This window comes from Arvicanthis niloticus, chromosome 23, assembly GCF_011762505.2.
Source record: "Arvicanthis niloticus isolate mArvNil1 chromosome 23, mArvNil1.pat.X, whole genome shotgun sequence".
Classification (NCBI taxonomy): domain Eukaryota; kingdom Metazoa; phylum Chordata; class Mammalia; order Rodentia; family Muridae; genus Arvicanthis; species Arvicanthis niloticus.
In genome coordinates, this window is record NC_133430.1 from 5,221,833 (window position 1) to 5,238,126 (window position 16,294).

A 16,294-nucleotide genomic window follows, 5' to 3' on the forward strand; every position below is an offset into this window, starting at 1 on the left:
CCCTTTTGCCAGGGAGCAAATGTCAGTTAGGTAAATAGCATGAGTTAAGGAATACTTTATTGTGCTCTTGCCAAGGAGAAAATATTAATCAGATAAGCAACTCGAGCTGAGAAATGTTTTAATTTGCTTCCTGCTTGTGAGAAAATATTTATATAAGTAATTTGGGCTAGGAATTCTTGTGGGCTTAGAGAACCCTGCAATTACCGGATGACCCTGGACCCTGACTGTCAGATGACCCTCCTGCCTGCTTGCCTTTAGAACTGCAGCCTGAACAATAAAATTTAAGCACTAGATCAGACATTCAGAGTGGTGCTTCTTCCTTGTGTCTCCTCTTCATTCTTTCACCCCCTTCCCTAGGGTCTCGTCAAACCCCCACAGGCTGGGGCATCTTGATGCCCATGTGGCCCTTTGGGTCGGGGTCTGATTGAACGTTGCTTCTACAGGGACGTCCTGCAAGCATAGGATCAATGCTTCTCCAGAGAAAGGAGAGAAGATCTGCATTGTGATCGCCACAGAGTAGCCTACCTGTGAGATTGATCTGGTGAAGGTAAGAAAAAGCAACGCAATTATGGGACAAGCATTGAGCAACCATGATTTGTTCTTACAGGGTCTTAAAGAGAGCCTCACAGCATGAGGAGTAAGGGTTAAGAAATAGGATCTTAAAAGATTCTTTGAATTCATTGGTGATATTTGTCTATGGTTTCCCCACAAGGGGACTATTGATGAGAAAAGATGAGCTAGGATTGGAGATTACTTAAAAGATTTTTATGAAATCTTTGGTCCCAAGAAAGTCCCTGTTCAGACGTTTTGTCTACGGCCATACCACCCTGAATGTGCCCGATCTCGTCTGATCTCGGATATGAAAACTTCAGAAATTGCTGTGCTGCGGGCTGCCACAGCTGCTGGCTGCTGTAACCAGGCAGGACCGACACCACGTGGCCTGCCTCTGCCACAGCAGCCTCTGCAGCAAGTGGACTCCATCCCCGCTACCTGCCATCACCGACCGTGTGAATTTCCACCACTGCTGTAGACTAACTCTGGCTGCGGCCCACCACGTGGTACTCTGCCACGTGGGTTAGGCAGCCAGAAAGGCCCACACAGGCTTCGTGGTTCCAGTTTCCTGACACCAGACTGCATAAGCCTGCAAACACACACTGGCATATTGATTGGTAAGGAGATTCCAATTGGCGGGAGGGACGCCAGATGCCCAGATAAAGCCTGGCTAGCCTTCCCTGGGCTGAGAGGTGTTGGCATTTGTCTGCCCCAGTCCATATGACTGGCCTCCTAGCTGAACTACTACTTAGGACATTGGCCACTGGGTGGCTCCCCCCCCCCACCCCACGCCCCGAAAGCAGTTTACAGTCTCCCTCCCCACTCTGAGCTCTTGCAGCTGCCAGAAATCCTGGTACCAGGTTAAATTGCTTTCAGGGAACTCCAGGAGTTTGTCAAGGCCCCTAGGTAATCTTGTGACGACCTGCTTACCTAGGTTGTTGCCTGAAATTCTTACCACCTTTCTATTGGGACGCTGATACGATAGCTCAGTAACCCCCCCCCCCACCCAATGGGTGCTACATTGTCTTCAGCCACACCCCCAGAGACCCCACTGGGTTGTCTCCCTAAAAAGCTCAGATCTCTAAAATTAACCCCTGATTTGAGGCCTTCCAGATTGATACATCTCTGCAATAAAGTCTAGATTTGGTACTCTCTAGATACTCTACTTTCGCTCTAATCCCCCCATGTGTTCTGCCTGTTCCCCACCCCAGGTTTTTTTAGCCGTCCACCACTGATCAGAGTAACCATCCTCATGGTCCCAAGAAAGATTTCTTGAGCTCAGAGCTAACCCTTTTCTTCCCTGACCCTCGTTCTAGGACTCCCCTTGGGTGAGACACTTTCTCTCTCCTCTTGAGACAGTTTCTTTCTCGCAGCTGAGTACCCCAGGCCGGGCCTGGACAGACTGTTCTCTCTCAGGAGCACTGGCTCCAAGCTCTAGTCCCTAGCGTGTCTGTCTCCCCCAGGGTTCAGTCCTCCTCCTGCTAGTGTAGACCTCTTCTCCCCCCTCCGTTATTTGCGCTGACTGTGACCATTTAGCTCAGCCAGTTTGCCTGAAAAGCAACTGGTCTGGAACCCTGCTTGCTCCCTTCCCCTCTGGTCCTTAGCTCAGAAATCTACTCCTTACATTCTGCCAGGGACCCTCTCTGAGATTTGCTTCCCCACGTGCACAACCACCTGCGCAAAGGGCTTGGCTGCCCGTGCACTCGAGGTGAAGACCCGCAAACTCGGGAGACCCTTCCTCAAGTCTCAGAAAATCACGACCACCCAAAAATCACAAGAAACCATACCTGGATGCAATCAGCAGAGGTTTATTGGGGAAAGTTGGCTAGTCAACGGTCAAAACTGCTCGTCCATGCAGGAACAGAATTTTGACAAAAGGCCCGCAAGCTGAGGGTTTGTTTGTTTGTTTGTTTGTTTGTTTGTTTTAATAGCATGGGGTGGGGAAAGGAAGGCATTTTCTCGAAGTTACACATGATTGGTTGTTTTACAAATTTTGAACATAACACTGGGAAGACCAAGGAAGGGAGGGGTAACCAAGAACAGTGGAACATTCCAGAGTAATCCAGCCCAAATGATCCAGAGTCATGTGAAAATCACTCTGCACACTCATTCCTCTCAAGAATGTAGCTTTACCACATCACTGTGCCCCGCCCTGTCATTTACCAACTATTTCAGATTAACTATTTTTCTTCCCTGAGGCTTGAGGAATGTAATCCAGCAAGTATCCTCTGATTCAGGGATAATGTCCTCCATCCGGAATGTATCCCAGAGCAGTGAAGGCCTGTAATTTTATTTTCAGTTCCGAGTTCTGGAACTTGCACTTTTTCTGCTCAGGTCTAAGAGCAAAGAAAAAGTCTACATATATTTCATAAAATGGTCTTATAATTTTTCACTCTACAGAGGAAGGCTCTCTCTCTCTCTCTCTCTCTCTCTCTCTCTCTCTCTCTCTCTCTCCCTCCCTCTCTACCCGGGACCTGTAAAGGGAGTGTTAGCAGTGCCTTCTCCCACAAGAACAGCTAACATGAACATTGCTGTGACATGCTTTTCCTTGCCCACTGAAGACTCTAGCTGCCAGAGGCACCAGGCAGTGACTTCTGGCTGCTAGTAGGAAGTCCCGCCCTGCCAGAACAATGGACCTGACCTGCAGCGCCTGTAGTCCACAGCCCCTACCTGCCAGTTATATGAGCCTATCCTACTGTTGCCAACTTTCTTATTCTGGTCCTAGCCAAATGTTTCTTTGCTAATACAAAAATGTGCTTTTCTCTACCTACAGAACCTGCCAAAGTTACTTAAGACTCTTGTCTATCCTGTCTTAATAGATTTTTACTACTGCTATTAAATTCTATTCAGTTACAATTAATCCTTATGGCTCTCAATCTTGTCAGAAGTCTGCTAATACTATATTTAAGTTTGTAGCCGACAGAATTCCCAAAGCCTGTAACAGTTAACCCAAGATGGTTTCGGAAGACTTAGACACCTAGAAGATGCAGCCTAGATTGTATGCGATGATATTGTCACTAATACAGTGGACTAAACTGGATGCTCTGAGTCAAATGACTTGACTAAACCAAGGTAAATCATTTCTCATGTCACGTGTATCCATTCCACAGAGAAAAAGCCCTGCATCTTCTGCACTTGGAAGCCAAACTGACGTCGCCCAAGAGACTATGGAGACCATGGGAACTGTTGGCTAGTGGATTCTGTCAGTTTTTAAAATAATATATGACTAGTAGATTGTTGTTTACTCTTCCAGACTTCTGACTACATTGACAGCTAAGCTTTCACAGATGTAATGTCACCTCATTACCTAAACTCAGTTGCCATCAATTAAATGCTTCATATTTCCTTTTCTTGCTATGCCACTGTCCTAATATTATCTGAGTTCCTATAAACTTGCCTAACCCTACCTCTAATAAAACATTCCACTATACAATCCAACAAAGGTTCATCTTAAAGACAGCTTGTGTTATTAACTTATGCTGTTATCTCTTTTGTAAACTTATAAGCTACAGGAAACCCACTCAGATCTACCTTTCACAGACCAAATAGATGCCATCTGGATAAGTATATCTGCCTAAAGTTCCCACTTACTACCTATTCCAAAGGGTGGGATCCCTCTGGGTTTCAAATGTACATCTTAGAAAATTTTTCTTTCCCCCAAATGTACTTAATCTTATTCCCTACATCTTGTCAAGTCCAGGCACATCCAGAACAACTCCAGAGAAGCAACCTCCAAATGCTCCATCTCTTGTCACATACACAGCTGCTTCTACTGGACCTGCTCCTTCCGACCTGTCCTCAGATGGCTCCATAGACCCTGGACAGCAGGAAACAGCCAACTCTCCTAAGACCAGACAAACATCCCCCATACCCATTCTTCTAGGTTCCCCCTAGAGACACGTCGCCCCTAATGCCAGCAGAAAATAGCCAGATATCACAACGTCCCTATTCCTGCTTCACCGTCACCTCTTTCTAATTTTTCTTTTTAATTAAACCAAAACAGGGGAATGTTAGTATTCTGTCTAAACTCCACCTCCACAGTTACCTGGCAACAGCCAGGTATGCTCCTCTCCACAGTTACCTGGCAACCGCCAGGTAGGCCTGGCCCACTATAAAAAGGGCTGCTTGCCCCCTCCTCTTACTCTTACTCTTAATCTCTTACTCTCTTACCCTCTCTCTTACCCTCTTGCCTCTCCATCCCCTCCCCACTTCCTCTCTCTCCATGTGGTCATGGCCTGCCTCTACTTCTCTTCTCTCTTATCCTTCCACCTTCTTCTCCCCACCTTTGCCCTATCTCCTGAATAAACCTCTTCTCCTTGGAACCGTGTGGTCTGGAATGGTCTGTTCTGAACTGCGGTCAGACTTCTAACAACTAACACTTTTTTCTATTGGAACCTGGTGAATGATATACTTCAAGTCTATAAACAATTTCCAGATATTCGAGAGTTAGTGAAAGAAGGGGAAAAGGTCTTACAGCAACACTCTAGATCACCCTCTATGTGTGAGTCTGTTTCTATTCCCATGCCTGATCCAGACATCCCCACTGCTCCCCTTGAGGCTGCTGCAGCTGAGACAGCAACTGCAAAAACCCCTCCTGCTAACATTTACTGCTCCCTTGCAACCTTAAAATCCCTGGCCAAGAATGGGCCTGACAATAACCTTTCTCCTGCAGAGACATTGTCCCTAGAGGAGGGGGCAGCTAAATACCATAATCCTGACTTGCTGCTCCTGCGCATTCATGCCAGGACCACCTCCATATACTATTGCTGCTCCATTTTGTGCCCCGGTCCTCGACTTGGCCGATATTAATGATCATACCACCAAGGCTAAAGCCCAACTTTCACAAAAAAATGGTTTCTCTTAGAAAGTTAATAGAGGAAAAATGGGAACATTTGCAGTTAGTGAAAGAACTGCAAGCTCTTGATTTAGAATTAACTTCCCTCTCCCCAATGCCTGCTATCTCTAAGAATAAATCTAAACCAAAGTCTCAAAAACCTGTACTGGCCTTCCCTGTTACTAGAAGCAAATCTGCTGTCTCTTCCAATAGCAGAAATAAAAACACTGCCTCACCTTCTAAAAGGGGAAATGACTCTCCTACTGGGGAAGACAATGAGTATGACTCCCCTGCTGGGGAAGACAATAAGGATACAGCCTCTGATAATGAAAACAAAGCCTCAGGGGACTCAGAAAGTGAGGAAGATGAAATAAAAAGTCAGCAGTATTGCAAGCTAGGGTTCCCTCAGCTGAAAGACTTAAACATGGCAGTAACAAATTACGGACCGACATCTCCCTTTACTTTACCCTTAATTGAAAATTTGATTGAACGGTGGCTTGTTCCCAATGATTGGTATTTTTTAGCCCGTGCCACTCTGGCTGGAGGTGACTATGTTCTTTGGAAGACAGATTTTGTTGAAAACTGCAGAGAAATAGCGCTTCGCAATTCTGAAAGTAAAACCTCTAAGAAGTGGACCAAAGATAAGCTTTTGGGGTGGAGCCCTTATGATACTAATGAAAAACAGGCTCGGTCCCCTCCTGGTCTTCTAGCCCAAATTCAAAATGTGGGTCTCAAGGCTTGGAAACAACTCCCTCCTAAAGGATCAGCAACCACTTCCCTTGCCCAGGTCTGTCAGGGCCCCAATGAGCCTTACAGTAACTTTATCAGTCGCCTTACTGATGTAGCTGAAAGACTTGTCAGTCATGTGACAAAAGTGAAAGTGCCTTTCTCAAACACCTTGCATTCCAGAATGCAAATCCTGCCTGCCAGGCTGCAATATGACCCCACCGACCCCACCGTAACAGTACTGAAATTTCTGATTACATAAAACTGTGTGCAGGCATTGGTTCAGCTCATGCAATAGGACTTGCCATTGGAGCTGCCCCTTAAGGATTTCAAGCAGGATGACCACCAGAAAAAGTACTTTAATTGTAAACAGCCAGGACATTTTTCTAGGGAGTGCAAAGCCCCTAAGGCAGAATGTACTCTCCCTGCCTCCTTGTGTCCCCGCTGCCAGCGAGGTAGACATTGGGCTGCAAAGTGCCTGTACCAAGGTAAAAATACAAAATAATACCTTGCCTCAGAAGCAGGAAAACTCCCAGAGGGGCCAGCCCCTGGCCCCAAATCCAAGACAAAACCCTGGGGCTGTCAGGTTTGTCTTACAAACATTAACCCCTCAGACTCAAACATTGCCTCCCTCCAACGAGCAACTGCAAGCTTCGCAGGATTGGACCTCTGTTTCTCCACCTATACAATATTAACACCTGAGACGGGGACACAAGTTCTACATACTGGGGTCTTTGGCCCCTTGCCCTCCAATACTTTTGGACTTCTTCTTCGGCAGGCCAGCTCCACTCTTGAGGGTTTAAATATCTCCCCCAGAGTGATTGATAATGATTTCACGGGTGAAATAAAGATCCTGGCCACATCTACCTCTGATCCCTTGGCTGTTAAATCAGAACAGAGAATTGCTCAATTGGTTTTAGTTCCCCTTAATCATCCTAATCAAAGATTCCATCTAGAATCTAGGGGCTCTAATAACCTTGGTTTATCTGATGCTTATTGGGTCTGACAAATTACCCAACATAGACCCCTCCTTAAATTAAAATTAGAGGGAAAAGCCTTTGAACACCTTATAGACACTGAATCTGATGCCACAATTATCTCAGGAAAAACTGGCCTTCTGCCTGGCTTCTGACAGCCTCATTAACACATTTAAAAGGCATTGGACAAACCTCTAATCCCCAACAAAGCTCTAAGATCCTCACATGGGTAGATTAAGAAGGCAATTCTGGTACAGTACAGCCTTATGTTGTGCCTGATTTACCTGTTAATCTATGGGGCAGAGACATACTTGGCCAGTTGAATCTTATCATGTATAGCCCTAATGAGATAGTTACTTATCAGATGCTAAAACAGGGATTTCGACCCCGACAAGGGCTAGGAAAACACGCGCAAGGAATAAAAGAACCTATCAAAGTGGCTGAAAATTTTAACCGCCTGGGACTTGGTGCTGAAAAATTTACCCTAATGGTTGTTGACATCTCTGTACCCCATGCAGACAAGATTACATGGAAATCAGATGAAGTTGTGTGGGTTGGTCAATGGCCGTTAACCTCAGAGAAACTGGCTGCAGCAACAGTGTTAGAACAGCTTGCTGCTGGCCATATAGAACCTACCACCTCCCCTTGGAACACACCTATCCTTGTTATTAAGAAAAAATCAGGCAAGTCGAGACTACTACAAGATTTGAGAGAGATTAATAAAACTATGCTCACTATGGGAGCCTCACAACCTGGATTGCCCACCCCTGTGGCCATTCCTGCTGGATTCTTTAAGATAGTAATAGACCTCAAAGATTGCTTTTTCACCATTCCCTTAAACCCTGAAGATAGACAGAAGTTTGCTTTTAGCCTGCCAGTAACCAACTTCTAAGGCCCATGCCACGTTTCCAGTGGCGGGTCCTACCCCAGGGCATGGCTAATAGCCCAACGTTATGTCAGGAATTTGTAGCACAAGTGGTTGATCCTTTTTGTGAAAAATGGCCCTCCATTTACATTGTCCATTACATGGATGACATTCTCCTGGCTGCACCTGATGGTACACAATTACTTTATTGTTGTCAAGAATTATCACAGAAGCTGGCAGATAGAGGACTCCAGATTGCCCCTGATAAAATTCAGCTAAAAGATTCTTATTTTTACTTAGGCTTTGAGCTTTGCCATCAAAAAGTTATTGCCCCAAAACTCCAGCTCCAAGTAGGCCATTTGAAAACTCTTAATGATTTTCAAAAATTGTTAGGTGATATAAATTGGATCAGACCTTATGTTAAATTACCACTGGGGAGCTTAAGCCTCTTTTTGATGTTCTTAAGGGTGATTCCAATCCTCCCCCCCACCCCCCACCCCCGTTCCTTGACCCCTGCAGCCACATGTGCGGTTGGTAGAAAAAGCCATCCAAGAACAGGAAGTTTTCTTTATCTCTTATGAAACACCACTCCTGTTTGTTATCTGTGCCACCTCGAATACACCTACAGGAGTGTTTTGGCAGCATGGCCCTCTTCTCTGGGTCCACCTTTCAGCTTACCCCCATAAGGTACTCATCCCTTATACTTCCCTGGTTGCTAAGCTTATTCTTTTAGGACAGGAACAGAGTCACCAGTTTTTTGGAAAAGATCCTGATAAGATAATTATGCCATATGCTAAAAATCAACTAGACTGGCTCATGCAGACCATAGATGAGTGACCCATAGCTTACTCTTCCTTTTTGGGAATAATTGATAATCATTACCCTGCTGATAAATTGCTTCAATTTGCTAAAATTCATCCCTTTATCTTCCCAAAGTTTACCTCTTCTCAACCAATAACAAATGCTTGTTTGGTGTTTACTGATGGCTCCTCTAATGGAACAGCAGCTTACGTTATAAATGGACAGGTTACCCCTATTTGTTCCCCCTTTAAATCAGCCCAACTTGTAGAACTTTTTGCAGTAATGAAGATTTTTCAGTTACTAAAAGATTGCCCTTTTAATTTGTATACTGACAGTGCCTATATTGCTCACTCTGTTCCCATTCTTGAAATGGTCCCATACATTAGACCCTCCACAAATGCTGCCCCTCTCTTTTCTCAGCTTCAAAAACTGATTGACTCTAGATATCACCCCTTTTTTGTTGGACATCTCCGTGCTCATTCTGATTTGCCTGGTCCCCTCTCTAGAGGAAATGCCTATGCAGATGCTGCCACGGATTTGACATTTCCAGTGTTGGTAGGTTCTGTAGAACAGGCCCAGAAGAGTCATGCCTTACATCATTTAAATGCTCAGACCCTTTGCCTGCTTTTTAAGATTACTCATGAACAGGCATGTCAGATTGTTAAACAATGCCCCGCCTATGTCACACTTTTGCCCACCCCCCACCTAGGTGTTAACCCCAAAGGTTTGGTCCCAAATGAAATATGGCAAATGGATGTCACACACATTCCTGAATTTAGTAGTCTTAAATATCTTCATGTGACCATAGACACCTTTAGTGGATTTATTTTTGCTAGCTTGCATACTGGAGAGGCTTCAAAAAATGTTATAGCCCATGTTTTAAATTGTCTCTCTGTCATGGGTAAGCCTAAGATCATTAAGACTGACAATGGTCCCAGCTACACTGGAAAAAATTTTCAAGGGTTTTGCCACCAATTACAAATTAGACATATTACTGGCATCCCCTATAATCCTCAAGGGCAAGGCAATGTTGAAAGTGCCCACCAGACTATCAAAAACACTTTACATAAATTAAAAAAGGGGAGTTATATACTCAGACGAGGTCCCCTAGAAATATTCTTCACCATGCCTTGTTTGTTCTCAATTTTCTAAATCTGGATGCTCATGGCAAGTCTGATGCTGATCGCCTCTGGCATCCTGAGACCAATAAAAACTATGCCACATTTATGTGGCGAGACCTGTTTACATCTAGGTGGAATGGCCCTGACCCTGTCCTTATCTGAGGCAGAGGCTCTGCTGGTATTTTTGACACAAAAGAAGGAGGAGCCCAATGGCTCCCTGAATGCTTGATTAAACAAACAGATAATGACAAAAATGCCTTGGATCATGATGACAGTTCCAGGGAAGAGAGATCTCCCTGAGAATTCCCTTCTTTTTTCCTTTCCAGATAAAAAGAGACCACCCATGGTATCTGTTGTTGGAAGTTCTAATTCTGATGCCAGCCTCAGGACTTCTACTACTGGAACTTCGAGGGGCCATTGACAAGGACATCAGACAGCTAGAGATTGACATCACTAATCTGGAAAAATCCCTCGTTTTGCTGTCTGAAATGGTCCCCCCACCCCCAAAAAATGCAGAGGGCTGGATCTGGTTTTCCTTCAGCAAGGGACTATGTGCTACCCTCAAGGAGGAATGATGTTTTTATACAGACCACACTGGGGTACTTAGAGATAGTATAGACAAGATCAGAGAGAAATTAAAATGGCAAAAGGAACAGTGAGAACAAGAAGAAGGGTAGCTTAAAACTGCTTTTCTGTTTCCCCTTGGCCTACCACCCTTCTCCTTTTCAGCCTTGGCCCTGTGCTCAGTCCCCTTCTCCTTTTGGCTTCCAGTCCTTGGGCCTTTAAAAGGCTCACTGGCTTTATAAAACAACAAATTGACTCCTTGGTCTAAACCTCCACAAGTATATTATCACAGACTTGTTCTGGTTGATAGAGGCTTGGCTGAGCCTTCCATTGACATATCTCCTTTAGGAGCTGCTTAGAACTCAGATCTATGCACGCTGGTTCCCATGGCACAAACAGAGTATGGGTACCTGCAAGGGGCGTGTAATGAGGTACCACAGGGGGAGGGCCCAAATTGTCTGCATCTGAGTCCCCTGTGAAGCAAACCTGATTGCATAGAGGTTGGTGTTAATTTCTTGTGTCTCAAAGAGGCTGACTAGGACCCTCCATATCCTATGAAGCCATGAGACATTTAACCCTCTCCTCCCCAAAAAGACACCATTTCTAATGATAATGGGAGGATCAGGTCAATCTTCCCTCCTCTGGTTAATGCCTGCTCATTTATCAGTGAGATTTGCAAATGTCTGCTTTCTCAAACCAGTCTCTTTAAAAATTGTTAGAAAGGAGGAGATGCTGAGAGCCAAGACCCCTTTCTGCCTGAGAGAAAATGTCAGTTAAGTAAACAGCCTGAGTTAAGGAATACTTTATTGTGCTCCTGCCAAGGAGAAAATATTAATCAGATAAGCAACTTGAGCTGAGAAATGTTTTAATTGCCTTCTTGCTTGTGAGAAAATATTTACATAAGTAATTTGGGCTAGGAATTCTTGTGGGCTTAGAGAACCCTGCAATTACCGGATGACCCTGGGCCCTGACTGTCAGATGACATTCCTGCCTGCTTGCCTTTAGAGCTGCAGCCTGAACAATAAAATTTAAGCACTAGATCAGACATTCAGACTCGTGCTTCTTCCTTGTGTCTCTTGTCTCTTCATTCTTTCGCCCCCTTCCCTAGGGTTTCCTCGAATCCTCACAGGCCTGGGCAGGAGACCTCTTCAGGACCTGAGCAATGATTACAGAGCATATCTCAGATGCCTACTGCTGAAAAGATGCATCTTTGTATAATCTGCCTAGCTAGATTCAGAACATTGGCCCCACACAACCAAATGGACTTTTGGGTACAGATGATTAAAAACAGACAGAGAGAGGTGAGAGGTGAGAAAAAGGAAAGGGATAAAGGGAGAGGAGAGAGAGAGAGAGAGAGAGAGAGAGAGAGAGAGAGAGAGAGAGAGAGAGAGAAATATTTCTGTACCTCTGTGCCAATCTCTGACTTCTGATAACCCAAGCACAAGTGTTCATATATCAAAATGGGGTTGGAATATAGATGAATGTAAATACTGGTGAAAAATCATGGGGCTCACCCCTGCGGACTAGCACTCCCCTTCCGACCCTCTCTCAGATCTGAGGCCTGGACCAGACCTCTGCCTGGTCTGCTGTTGTGTGGACCCCGGATTCCACCCAAGACATCCTGGAGGCTCCACGGATCCCACAGCCAGCCTTAGGTAGGAAGACCCACACACTGCCCTAAGCCCATAGCTGGGTGCTGTGAGCACTCAGATTCCAGCAGATAACCCCCCCCCCCACCGCCCCTGCAGACTAGCACTCCCCTTCCGCCCCTCTTCCCAATCTGAGGCCTGGACCAGACCTCTGCCCGGTCTGCTCTTGTGTGGACCCTGGATTCCGCCTGAGACATTCTGTAAGGTCCACTCAACCCAGAGTCACAGAGGAACAACTGAACTCAGAGCATCAGACAACATATCCTGAGATATCCTAGAGGACACACTGCACCCAGAACAGTAGATACCTAGCTGGACTGCTACCTTGGAGGCACCATATCCTGAGGCATCCTAGAGGTGTAACTGTACTCAGTGCAGCTGGAGAAGATCACAGAGACATCTGGACCCTGAGAAGATCAGACACAATCGAGATAACTGGAAAGGCAGGCTTCAGTCAGAGACAACAAATACAGGCAGCACTAGAGTTAACCAGATGGCAAAAGGCAAGCGCAAGAACATAAGCAACAGAAACCAAAGTTACATGACATCATCAGAACCCAGTTCCCCCATCATAGCAAGCCCTGAACACCCCATCACACCAGAAAAGCAGGATTCAGAATTAAAATCACTTCTCATGATGATGATAGAGGACTTTAAGAAAGACATAAATAACACTCTCAAAGAACTTAAGGAGAACAATGGTAGACACATAGAAACCCTTAAAGAGGAAACACAAAAATCCCTTAAGGAATTGCAAGAAAACACAACCAAATAGGAGAAGGAATTAAACAAAACCATCCAGGATCGAAAAATGGAAGTAGAAACAATAAAGAAATCACAAAGGGAGACTACCCTGGAGATAGAAAACCTAAAAAAAAAGATCAGGAGTCATAGACACAAGTATCACCAACAGAATACAAGAGATAGAAGAGAGAATCTCATGTGCAGAAGATACCATGGAAAACATTGACACAACTGTCAAAGAAAATGCAAAATACAAAAAGCTACTAACCCAAAATATACAAGAAATCCAAGACACAATGAGAAGGCCAAACCTAAGGATAATAGGTATAGATGAGGGGGAAGACTCCCAACTTAAAGGACCAGTAAATATCAAAATTACAAATAACAAAAATAACAAAATTGTAGAGGAAAACTTCCCTAACCTAAAGAAAGAGATGTCCATAAATATACAAGAAGCCTACAGAACTCCAAATAGTTTAGACCAGAAAAGAAATACTTCCCGCCATATAATAGTCAAAACATCAAATGTACAAAACAAAGAAAAAATACTAAAAGCAGTAAGGGAAAAAGGCAAAGTAACATATAAAGGCAGACCTATAAGAATTACATCAGACTTCTCACCAGAGACCATAAAAGCCAGAAGATCCTAGACCGATATCATACAGACCCTAAGAGAACACAAATGCCAGCCCAGACTACTATACCCAGCAAAACTCTCAATCATTATTGATGGAGAAACCAAAATATTCCATGACAAATCCAAATTTACACAGTATCTCACCACAAATCCAGCACTTCAAATGATAATTGGTGGAAAACTCCAACACAAGGAGGGAAACTACAACCTACAAGAAGCAAGAAAGTAATCTTCCAACATCCCTAAAAGAAGGTAGCTATACAAACATAACTCCACTGCCAATAACAAAAATGACAGGAAACAACATTCATTTTTCCTTAATATCTCTTTATATAAATGGACTTAATTCTCCAATATAAAGACATAGACTATCAGACTGGATACATAAGCAGGACCCAACATTTTGCTGCATTCAGGAAACGCACCTTTGTGAAAAAGACAGACACTACCTCAGAGTAAAAGGTTGGAAAAAAATCTTCCAAGCAAATGCTCCCAAGAAGCAAGCTGGAGTAGCAATTCTAACATCAAATAAAATCGTTTTTCAACCAGAAGTTGTTGGGCCTTGGACGAGGTAACTCCATTTAACCTGCTACCTTCAGTCACATAGGACACAGGTAGAGGGCATGATTAACAAGTCTCTACCTCTAGAGATTTAAATATTAATGAATTATCAAGGCCAGGGGCGTAGCTAATTAAGTTATTCCCGCCCCTTTTCCCTTCCCTATAAAATGAGACTCCCCTGGCCTTTGGTGGTGGAAGTGCGTACCACCTACATCCATTTACCATGCCATGAACAATAAAAGCTTTGGAAAACCGGACTCCATGTGTCGCATGGTCTCTCCACCAGATTCCCAGCTTTTGGAACCCTGGAACCTTGCCAATGTAGCCACCAGCCCGCCCACCGACAGCCGCATGAATGTGGGACCCTCCGCTGGCAATGTAGGAAGCCCGCCCAGGACCCTGATGCCGGACTGCCCTGGGACCCGGCCGCCGAACTCCCTCTTCCCCCCGCCCTCGAGATTTCTTCCCCACAAGAAGTAATCAAAAAAGATTTAAAAGGACACTTCATATTCATCAAAGAAAAAATGTACCAAGAGGAACTCGCAATTCTCAACATCTATGCCCCAAATGCAAGGGCACCCACATACATAAAAGAAACTTTACTAAACCTTAAAGGATACATTGCACCCTACACAATAATAGTGGGAGATTTTAGCACCCCACTCTCAACTATAAACAGATCATGGAAACAGAAACTAAACTGAGACACAATGAAACTAACAGAAGTTATGAACCAATTGGACTTAACTGACATCTATAGAACATTTCATCCTAAAACAAAAGAATATACCTTCTTCTCAGCACCTCATGGTACCTTCTCCAAAATAGACCATATAATTGGTCACAAAACAGGCCTCAACAGATACAAAAAGATTGAAATAATCCCTTGTACCTTATCAGACCACCATGGACTAAGACTTGTCTTTGAAGTGGACAAAAAAAATGGAAAGAACACATACACGTGGAAACTGAACAATGCTCTACTCAATGATAACTTGGTCAAGGAAGAAATAAAGAAAGAAATTAAAGACTTTTTAGATTTAAATGAAAATGAGGACACATCATATCAAAACTTGTGGGACTCACTGAAAGCAGTACTAAGAGGAAAAATCATAGCTCTAAGTGCTCACAAAAAGAAAATGGAAAGAGCATACATTAACAACTTGACAGCAAACCTGAAAGCATTAGAACAAAAAGAAGCTAATATACCCAAGAGAAGTAGACAGCAAGAAATAATCAAACTCAGGGCTGAAATCAACCAAGTTGAAACAAAAAGAAGTATACAAAATATCAACAAAACCAGGAGCTGGTTCTTTGAGAAAATCAACAAGATAGACAAACCCTTAGCCAGACTAACTAAAGGGCACAGAGACAGCACTCAAATTAATAAAATCAGAACTGAAACGGGAGACATAACAACAGAAACAGAGGAAATTAAAAAAATCATCAGATCCTACTACAAAGGCCTATACTCAACAAAATTGGAAAATCTGGATTAAATGGACAATTTTCTAGACAGATACAAGTACCAAAGTTAAACGAGGAACAGACAAACCATTTAAACAGTCGCATAACTCCTAAAAAAATAGAAACAGTAATTAAAAATCTTCCCACCAAAAAATGTCCGGGGCCAGATGGTTTCAGTGCAGAATTCTTTCAGAACTTCAAGGAAGACCTAATACCAATCCTCTTCAAGCTATTCCACTGAATAGAAACAAAAGGAACCCTACCCAATTCATTCTATGAAGCTACCATTACACTCATACCTAAACCACAGAAAGACCCAACAAAGAAAGAGAACTACAGACCAAACTCTCTTATGAATATTGATGCAAAAATACTCAATAAAATCTTCAAAATCCAAATCCAACAACATCAAAACAATTATCAATCAAGATCAAGTAGGCTTTATCCCAGGAATGCAGGAATGGTTCAATATTCAAAAATCCATCAATGTAATCCACTACATAAATAAACTCAAAGAAAAAAACCACATGGTCATCTCACTAGACGCTGAGAAAGCATTTGACAAAATTCAACATCCCTTCATGTTAAAAGTCTTGGAAAGATCGGGAATTCAAGGCCCATACCTAAACATAGTAAAAGCAATATACAGCAAGCCAGTAGCCAACATCAAACTAAATGGAGAGAAAGTTGAAGCAATCCCACTAAGATCAGGGACTAGGCAAGGCTGCCCACTCTCACCTTACCTATTCAATATAGTACTGGAAGTCCTAGCTAGAGCAATTAGACAACAAAAGGA

General features: G+C 43.7%; 1 long non-coding RNA gene and 1 gene segment (V, D, J or C); both read left to right on the forward strand.

The window, feature by feature from the left end:
* Window positions 1-16,294, forward strand: part of LOC143436697 (Ig gamma-2C chain C region-like) — an 891,501-nt gene that overhangs the window by 644,301 nt on the left and 230,906 nt on the right.
* Window positions 303-5,042, forward strand: LOC143436701 (uncharacterized). Its single transcript, XR_013106545.1, has 3 exons — window positions 303-547; window positions 788-1,169; window positions 2,187-5,042. It is a non-coding gene; the product is annotated as an uncharacterized LOC143436701 (long non-coding RNA).